We start from the raw sequence: 10,171 nt of genomic DNA, 5'->3' as shown, positions 1-10,171 counted from the left end.
ATTTCTCCAGGGATGGGAACCCAACCACTCCCCCGGGCAGCCTGTTCCAATGCTTGACAACCCTTTTGGAGAAGAAAGTTTTCCTAATATCCAATCTAAACCTCCCCTGGCACAACTTGAGGCCATTTCCTCTTGAACTATCGCTTGTTACTGGGGAGAAGAAACTGACCCCCACCTGGCTACAACCTCCTTTCAGGTTGTTTTAGAGAGCGATCAGGTCTCCCCTCAGCCTCCTCTTCTCCAGGCTAAACAACCCCAGCTCCCTCAGCCGCTCCCCATCAGACTTCTGCTCCAGACCCTTCACCACCTTCGTTGCCCTTCTCTGGACACGCTCCAGCACCTCAAGGTCTTTCTTGTAGCGAGGGGCCCAGAACTGAACACAGCACTCGAGGTGCGGCCTCAGCAGTGCCGAGTACAGGGGGATGATGAATGCCCTGGACCTGCTGGCCACACCATTCTTGATACAAGCCAGGATGCCACTGGCCTTCTTAGCCACCTGGGCACACTGCTGGCTCATGTTCAGCCAGCTGTTGACCAACACCCCCAGGTCTTTCTCTGTTGGGCAGCTCACCAGCCACTCGTCCCCAGCATTGCATGGGGTTGTTGTGACCCAAGTGCAGGACCTGGCACTTGAACCTCATACAATTGTAGGTGCAGTAATGGGTAGCAAATAATTCAAAGTCTCATGAGTAAAGAAGCCGATGCTACTGCGGACTCCAAAAACCACTCTGGTAAGTTTCAGAATCCACAAAGCCCAGGTCTGACTTCTTGACATTTTTCAAACTTGCACAAAGAAACAAAAACCCCATTGTGCTAAGCCTGAAACAGTCACATGCTCTATTCAAATACACAATGCAAGCTGTGCTCAAAGACTCAGTATCAAATATTCTCTGACAATTGTTATCTTCAGTGTAAAGCAGGCAGTGTCAACAAGATAGCTACGGCGCACCAAGCATCACTGACTGAGGCTCACGCAAATTGCCAAAACAACAAGAGATGGGTGTTCAGCATCTTCTAACAGAAGAACTAACAAGCACCAGGTGAAACTATAGGTGACAGGCTCAAAACAAACAGAAGGAGTTACCAAAGACAATGCAAAGGAAGTATGTGTTGAGTCCCAAGTCCAAGTCCATGAACTTTACATAAACCCACAGAAAAAAGAAGCCTGGACACATTCATGGAAGAATCCATTCACAGCCACTGAATATATAAGCACTTATTCCAGTTCATAAAGTTGAATTCAGAAGTTGCTCCCCTAGAACACTCTTCCAGCTTCCCCTATCAGTTCCTTTCTAGGCCTCTATTAACAGCCACTGTTAGACCATGAGGTTTCAGAAATTCTGGTCTGATTCGGCACAGTCATTACTGCAGTCTTCTTCACAATACAGTAGTGAACCTACACAAAGATAACCAGTTTGAACATGTTTGCTCCCAGTGGTTTGTAAAGGTTACAGAACCTTAGGAACTGAAATTTCAGTCAATTTGAATTTCATATTGTCAAGGGTGTTTTTCAGTTTTGCTGCTTTCCCCTCCCCTACCCCCTCGTCAGCGCTAGAAGCAACCACCTTATTTGCAGCTTATACTTTAGATCCCAGTGTAAAACGTCAGCCTTCAGTCAGGGCTCAATGGACTTCTCCATGACATGTATTTAAATAACATTTCCTGGTCTTCTGCACATATGCTTCTTGAACTGTTTACACTTGGGATATGACAAAGTGATAGATATTTGCCCATCAAATGCAAAAGTCCTCCCGAATTATATCCATTACAAATTTTTAAAATCATAGGCCTAATAATATTCAGTCACAGATGACAGACCTCAATTCAGTTTTGATGACAGCAAATAAGGAAAAAAAAATCAGTTACTCTAAAGAAAGAAAACATACATTGACTAGATTGTATAGAAACTATAAATAACTGTCTTAAATGCAGTTGTTTCTTGTGCAAAGGATGCAGCACCATAGAAAACCGATGCTTTGCAGCCCAGAAACCTACACACAAATCCTTGGCATATCAAACTATAACTTAGCCTTCTACAACCTTTCCATTCTGTCAATAAAAAAAAAACCCACCACAAAACTAAACAAATACCTACAGTTGAGGTCGTGACACCATTTTGAATGCTAGCAAGTAGTCATACGAGCACACATGACTCAAATAGTTCATGAAGAAAGTTTTCTAAAAAGTCTTCAGCAGAAGGTAGGATCCCTATAAGCACAGGCTTTTGAAGATTTTAATCCTGATCTTTGACTCCTGGTAATTATATTTGCTCAACTTCAGATTAGCAAACAACAATTATAAACCACCTTTGTACACAACTAACCTTGTACTTGCCCTTTACCAGCAAGGAGATAACTCTTTCAAGACAATCAAATGACTCATGCCAGCGAGACAATTCACTAAGACAGAGATATGAGATTTACACATCAATATATTCACTTGAATTTACACAAGCCACAGTAAGTCAGATTTATACTGTTAAAGCAGTACAAAAGCAGCCCTAGCAGTACAGTGCCAAACTGAAGTAAGATGAAGTAACTTCCACAGCTTGAATTTTGTTTTGGTTTTGTTTGTTTGTTTTTTTTAAATCCTACTTTACCATTTCTTCCTTGTTGCCTTCTGCACAAAGGCACACTCTAAGTACAACTGCCATACTGGTAACTGCAAAGTCAGTGAAAACTGACCACCTGTAAGCAAACTTGCTCCAGTTACATCCCATTCCCCAGCTTGCAGAAGTGCTACTTTCTTTCAAGCTATTTCATTTGCAGTACATCCTCAAGTGTTAGCTTTTCTATCATCTGTAATATATCAATAATTACATTCATTACTGGAAAATAAAATAAATGCTATTACTTTCAAAAACAGTTTTTCTTAGCAGCTGAAATATACTTGCTTCCTCTTATTTTACTCCATGCAAACACTATTGTTCACATCTTATTAAATCTTTAAGAAAGAACAGATATAAACAGCCTAGTCTTAGACAAAACAAAATACACGTAGTTGAAAAATCTTGTCTTAAAGTACATTCTTACTTAAACTGGTAACTATATTAATCCAGAATAACATACACAAAGAAAAATCAAGGTAATAACCATAAATATAAACCAATAACATTAAAGCAAGTATAACCACAAGCTTAACCAAACATAACTGAAACAGAAAGAAATGTGTAAAAGGGAACAGTGTGCTAATGCTAAAAAAATGACCTAATCCACACAGGTTTTCCATTTTTTGCTTTAGCCACGAAATTCCATGTTATTAAAATAAAGGTATTCTCTTTATCCTCTGATAAGAACAAACTAGAAAGCTTTACAAATTTTGTCTGTTTCTTATGTATCAGCACTCCCGCAACTTGTGTCAAGAGTGTCTATGAGCAGGCAATACCACACTACATGAGTCGGTGCTTTTACCACCTCTAGAAAGAAAAGCAGTGCTGCACAAGTTACTCACTCACAAGAAACATTCTCTACAGAACCCCAAGCAAAATAAACTTCCTGTTCTCATGCACCTCAGTTTCTTTAAGACCAAAGTACACTACATCCCAGTGAAGTCAGGAAGTTTCCCTGAAACCCAAAGACAAATTTAAAATACTGAAATAGAATAAACTATGCAGAGAGAGTAATTATGTTGCAGCTTTCATTTCAGTGTTGCATACAAGTCTTGAACCAACCAACGGCCTTTTCAAGAGCACACAGTACTATTTTGGTAGCAATGCCATGGTACCTAGTTCCTTGCCTCCTCAAACTTCACTGCTACTATAGTATACCTTTACTAGTAGTTATTCACTTAATCTAGCCATTTGTGAAGTCTGTTTGCTGCAAGATAATTTTAAAAACAAGTTTTCCTTTCTAAGTGGAAATTGCAAGTCATGTCAATTTAGAGTTTGTTCAGAACTTTCAGTCACGTATAAAAAAAAGTTCTCAGGTAATTCAGCTGTTGGAAAGACTCTCAGTGTGAAGCATGCATAAGCAGATGCTTCACAATAGTTTGAGTATGACCTAAAAAGCATGCAGAGAATCAAGCAGAGGCTTTACTTCATCTCTGAGCATCAGCTGTTAAAGGCACAATTCCAACACCTTCTATCATTAAAGCATGTAGTTTCAGCTACAGCAAGTGGAGAAGCATTCATCTGACAAGTACTTTAGCAGTGACTTATCGAAAGGAAAAAAAAGACTCAGCTCACAAAGTAGGGTCAGGAGCTGAGCAGGCTCTTCACCTTCCATTTTCAATACTCTTCACCTTCTACTTTTTAGTAGCAACATTAAGAATGCAGCACTTTTGGCCAAAACTTCCCAACTCCACTGGCTGAGAATGAGATTTCGGGAGATTCTGCCTATTTCCAACTCCATTCTAGGTCTTTGCACCTCATTTAATTTGAAAGGCAAAGATGCCTATATGCAAGCCAGAGACTGACTTCAGAAGGTATTACACAAGCCCCACGAGGAAGAAATTTTGTAGCAGCTCTTGGGCCTTCATTTCAACTGAATCTTCCTTCTGTCTCCACAAAGCGCAAGGAGCTCCACAAACCGGAACAAATTACAGAATTAAGTTGCAAAAGTAATAGGTGCTTCAGAATTGACTTATTTTTATTTGCCAAAAATTAGTTGTTATAAGTTCTAAAAACTTTTTAAAATAGCATTACTAGCATGGAAACCATTTAAAGAGAATTCTGTCTGCTTTGAAATCATACCCTCCTTCACAAGACAGCTGTACACATCCTGTTAAAACTTCTCTCTACAACCTAGACTCCTACTGTGCAAACACTCATAAGTTTTCATTGTACCCACAAATATGAACTATCCTATCAAAGGATTTCTACTTGTAGTTGAGAAAGTCCAACGCGTTGCATTTGAAACAAGCATGAAACTATGCTTTTGGCACAAATCCTGGGAAAGGTCAATGATTTGGATGTCCCAGAAACAGGCTTTAAAGAACACAGTACACTGCAAGAATAACCATTATGGTGTGTTTACCCAAGGTAGATCTACAATACAGTGTAATAACACCAGACATGACCAAATGAGACTGCAGTGGAAGGTTTTGATTTTACCTTTACTCCAGAGCATTTATTTTAAATGAGTGCTGTGATACATTCCATCATCCTAACTCTACCAATGCAGCCACATTAGCATTCTTGATAATTTAATATTTGCAAAATATTATCTCCAGTACACTATTCTACCATTCCCCTAAAGATCATGAGGGAAACCAAGAACCTTGCTATTAAGCATACACCACAGATTTTATAGCAAAAATTTTGACGGAAAAAAAACTATACAGAGGTGCATTTTCCAGAGGAGTGTTACATCAATATTGAAAATAATCTTAGGATTTAGTTTGCTGTGAGTGGTTGATGATTGCTCCCTGTTAAGTTACAGAATTAAAATGATCTATCAATACATGCACATAATACTGTGTTAAACAGCTTCAGGAAAAATACGCTTTATCTCCCCATGGCAGTTTTCTCATTCTTCCTTGTTCCCACAATAGCCCTCCTCTACAAGCTTGTTATACTCAAGACTGGAAACATTAATTTGAAAAACATTTCAGAGCACCTAAAAACAACTTGGTGTTTTTTACATACTTTATAAGCAACAGAAAAACATGACTTTAACTGAAATTTTTAAAAAGTAACAGCAGGACACACTTCTGTCTCATTCAGAAGAGATACATCCAACACATGAAATGCTCTATTGCCACATATAATTTCAATGCTATAGTACAGACAAAGTATGTGCAACTTGAAGTCTCAGGCGATTTACTACCCTGTATGTCTTGCTCTACTGTAATTTAAAAAAAAAAAAAGGCAAATCTCAGAAGCATAATAGTGGCAAAGCAGAAAAAAAAGGTGTTCATTGTCTTACATTGTAGGGCATATTAATTTAGGTTGAACTCATATTAGATGAAAAAGTTCTTTAAGTAAAAAGTTACCACTTCATGAAAGCATCTAAAGCTCATAATATTAATTATTTCAAGAAAGAAATATAAATCTAATGAAACTCAAATTATACAGGTTCTGGAGGGACTCTTATTTGAGCAACTCATGTACAGATTTCCGGGGTAAATGCTATCATCAAGTAATCTGCCACTGTTCCAATGCCATAACAACAGAAAGCTTCTAATGAATTTATATTGATATCACTTAGGTAGCAGAAAACAGTTCAAGATTAAAAATAACAGGGCATGCATTCATTTTATTTTCCTGTTTCTTTTGTTTGCATTCTCATCAAATCTCAAGATGTCTTCTGCTCAAGACAGGCTTGATTTCTAAGTGCATTCTTTAAGACCTATATATCTAGTATTTCTAGAATAACTGAGCAGTACTTCAATATTCAGATACAGATTCAGAGCCCTGGTTTAGAGCACAGACTTCATGATTTAGAGTCTGACAAATATTTCTGTAGCTAACAACAAAGTAGCCAAAATTTGTTTCTGTAACAATCTGAAGTCTATGAACTTGGTACTTGATTTAGTGTATTCTGCTTACAAGCAGCAACTGAAAAGTCACTTGAATGGCAGATGGAATTACTACAATACACGGAAATTGCTCATTGACGACACATGTATTTGGGACACAGTGGACTCAAATGAACGAGAGCTGAACGATACCAATACAGCTTAACAACCCTAGGAAGCAACATGTTATGTTTGTAAAAACTGTCATATCCATAGAAAAGGGGAGTTGCAATGAACCAAGAGCAAAGCAAGCTATATCACATGACAGGAAAAAACAAATATAATCTCAGTGAATGGCCACTTTTCAAACAGTATGACGTTTGGAGGATGGGGGTTAATTGCACAACACAAAAAGATCATACACTTATTTAAGATCAGGAGACACATTTAAGGAACCTCTTGAAAGTTAAATGTGGCATCATTTGGTTCCTGTTTCACCATTCAGTTAACTTCCTATTCACACTTTTGTCAGTTCCTCTGTTTATTGTACAAGCAGGGACCTTCTTTTAGGTGTTCCTTCTTCCCTTGATGTCAAGTATACTCACATCCTACTGCTGCTACTGAATTTATACAGGACTTTTATTTTACCATACCGAAAAGCAGTTGTAAATGGTTAAGTTAGTCCTTGTCACTGTTTCACTGGAATGGTGCAACTTCGTGAACATAGGTGAAGTATCATCCACTTATTTGACAAAATAGTACAAAACATCTAAGACACTTTTGAATACCCCTAAAATGGGAATGAATCAAAAATTTTCATTACCTCCTTAAGGAATGAATGAACGCATTATGTATGCAAAGGAACTGCATAGTTTAGAGATTTTCTCTGATTATGTTAAATTCCAGGTGGAAAATTATCAGTTTTCCACGTACAGCTATAGCTTGCAAATAACAACAGTTTGCGATAAAATATCACTGTGCAAATAACCATTACATTCTAGTAAGAACTCAGTAATCAGTGCAAATGTATATGCTTCAGACACGCTTAAATTTCAGCGTAAGACAAAAAGAATAATATTGAAATTAAGTATGCCAAACAAGTTTCTAAGGCAGCAAAAAAATTAAAAGCAGCAGGGAGTGCAAATCTATTCCACCAGTCTCTAACATGATGCAAAAGTGTTGGAAGAGTAGTTCTGCTACGTTTGCACACGTTACTGAAAATTCAACAAAACTTCAACCAATTCTAGCTGAAACAACAGAATCCTGATACTTCAAGCAGTATCATTAAGTACTCTGCAAAACAGATGTTCCCTTTGTTATGTTTCACTAAGTAACATGACAAATTTGATTGTCTCAAGTACAGCGTCTCATCACAACACCACTGTGGTGAAAATACCCATCATTTACAGTACTGACACAAAATGCTGCCGAGAAAACAGGGAGGGGGGGAAAGAAACTTGAATTTTTTTTCCTCAGCTTTACAAGTAAATGTAAATCACATTCTTCCAAGATAGGCAGGAATTGGTAAATACTATACCAGCACTGGCAAAGCTACAGAATGCATGTGTAAGTGGATGTGCAGAATTACTGTCAAAAGCCTCTCACCTGCTCCTCTGGCTGCTGCACTGGGAATTTTGTTCAAAGCAGGAAAAAAAAAATAATGCAGGAGCCTATTAGTCTTTCTAGACCTGACATATGGAGTCAATATAATTACGAGCGTGAGAGATGTGAGTGGAAAGACTAAAGCTTATTGAGCCTAAAAGCTGTAACTGAGTAAAAGCAGTAGCGTGTCCACAGCACATGACACAAGGCAGGTAGGTATTTTGGCACAATCTAAAGAAAGTCAATAAGAAAGGTATTATTTTAACTGAGTAGACAGTAATTGGTACAGCCAGATGTGCTATTAACCACAAACTGTAGGAGAATATTCAGAAATTCACTGGCAAAATCCAGTGTCAAGTTACTGTAAGGAACATAAAATTCTTGCTTTAGCGCTAAGTACTAAGAGCTAAGGAATTCCCTAATATCACTCCTCCCCACGCTTTCAAAGAAATTTCCTTTCAGCAGCCTAACACAAGACATGATGTTGCAATCTGAATTTGCAAGGTACTTCAACTCTGGAAGAGTAACACAATTTCCTTCAGCCAGCAAGCACTGCGGAGTGTTACTAGGGAAAAAAGTGTTCATTTTTGCACCTGAAGATCCTATAGCCTGCTTCCTCAGATAGAGATGTTACTATAGTATACCCAACGTCTCACATGATAGACTGTTTGAAAATATTCACAGTATCCTAATTTTCAGACATGGTGGCTAGTATTAAAAACCTGTTAAATGCATTTTTTTTAAGACTTATTAGGTCAATTTAATGCTTTTACACATATTCCAGTCATTTCCTTTAATATAGCGAATCCTGTAGGATGAAAAGCAATTAAAAATACAAAATAATTGTCTTTATGTATGAGAACAGGATTCAAGTACTTCCAAGCAAACCACAGTGACACAGTATAGCCTTGTCCACTAACCAGTCACTCATGAAGACCTTCTATTATCCAGCACTAGCATCTGTACAATAGTCAGACTGCTAGACACCTTAATTATTGAGTATTAGATTTAATTCTCTATCACATATTTAAAGCGTAACAGGCTTCTCCCCCCCTTTCTAAAAAGAGAATTGCAGTAAAATATAGTAGTAGTACTGAATCATGGTGCATAGTATTAACAAAAATATTAAAGTTGTATGCACTGTTCATCAGGTTGAAGTTAAATATTTATGCTTCAGCAAGGCATTATCTAGTGCAAACAGCAGGAAACCTTAGGAGACAGCATGGCTTTAAGCACTGAAGTGAGTTAATTAGTATCCAGTGTGGCTTCAGAGCATACTATGCTATTTTTAATTAAAGGTTAGCTTCCAAATAGAAAAAAGTAACAAAATTTAAAGGATATTTTACTCTTACCTGAGGAAGCTCTTTAATAGCTATCAAAAGTGCCCAAAAGATACAGTTTCTGTCACTAAGTTTAGAATGGGAGCTCTGTCTGTCAGGACAGAATACAAATACTTTGTGACGTTTGCATCAGCAATAGGCGTGTTTTACTGCTCAGCTAGTATTGCTTTTACCTAAATTTCTTTGTTATGCTTTGATTGCTACACAGCTATCATCAGAGGTTAGAGATGCAAGAACACAAACATACACCTGTTTCAGAGAGATAAACCATTTCCAGTCTCCCTCTCAACAACCAGACGATTCTTCAGCAATGTTGGTCATTTAAAATAAACTAAGAAATTATTTCATGCACACCCTTGCTTTTCATGGCATTCTCCATACAGAAGAGTGATGGTTATTAACTATCTGTCCAAATTCCACATGCTTTATTGATTCCAGTTCTAATAAATAATACTCCTAGTAACAACTGTTTATTGAACCTACTTGTATTAAATTTGTACACCATTTAGAAGTTACACTGAAGCTTTATAAACAGAGCCCTTAACTCATCACACTGAAACAAACACACCAACATGCTCCCAATCTGGCACTGCAATGACAAAAAAGGGTCACATTCAGGCAATTTCAGTACTCACTTGAGCGGTAAGTTATGCTGCTTTCATTCACTACCTTTCCAGCAATGACCAAAGCATGTAAGTTCACATGAGGATGCATCTAAAGAAATGGTTGTAAATAACAGTCACCCTCCCAGACTAAGCTGACATTCTATTTTTATTCTGCTGCTCTTGAACATGGTCCTAATTAGGACAAAGGCTTCCCAACAGTTTCACCAG

This window comes from Cariama cristata, unplaced genomic scaffold, assembly GCF_000690535.1.
Source record: "Cariama cristata isolate BGI_N322 unplaced genomic scaffold, ASM69053v1 scaffold12944, whole genome shotgun sequence".
Lineage (NCBI taxonomy): Eukaryota > Metazoa > Chordata > Aves > Cariamiformes > Cariamidae > Cariama > Cariama cristata.
Note: the sequence above shows the minus strand (reverse complement) of the source record.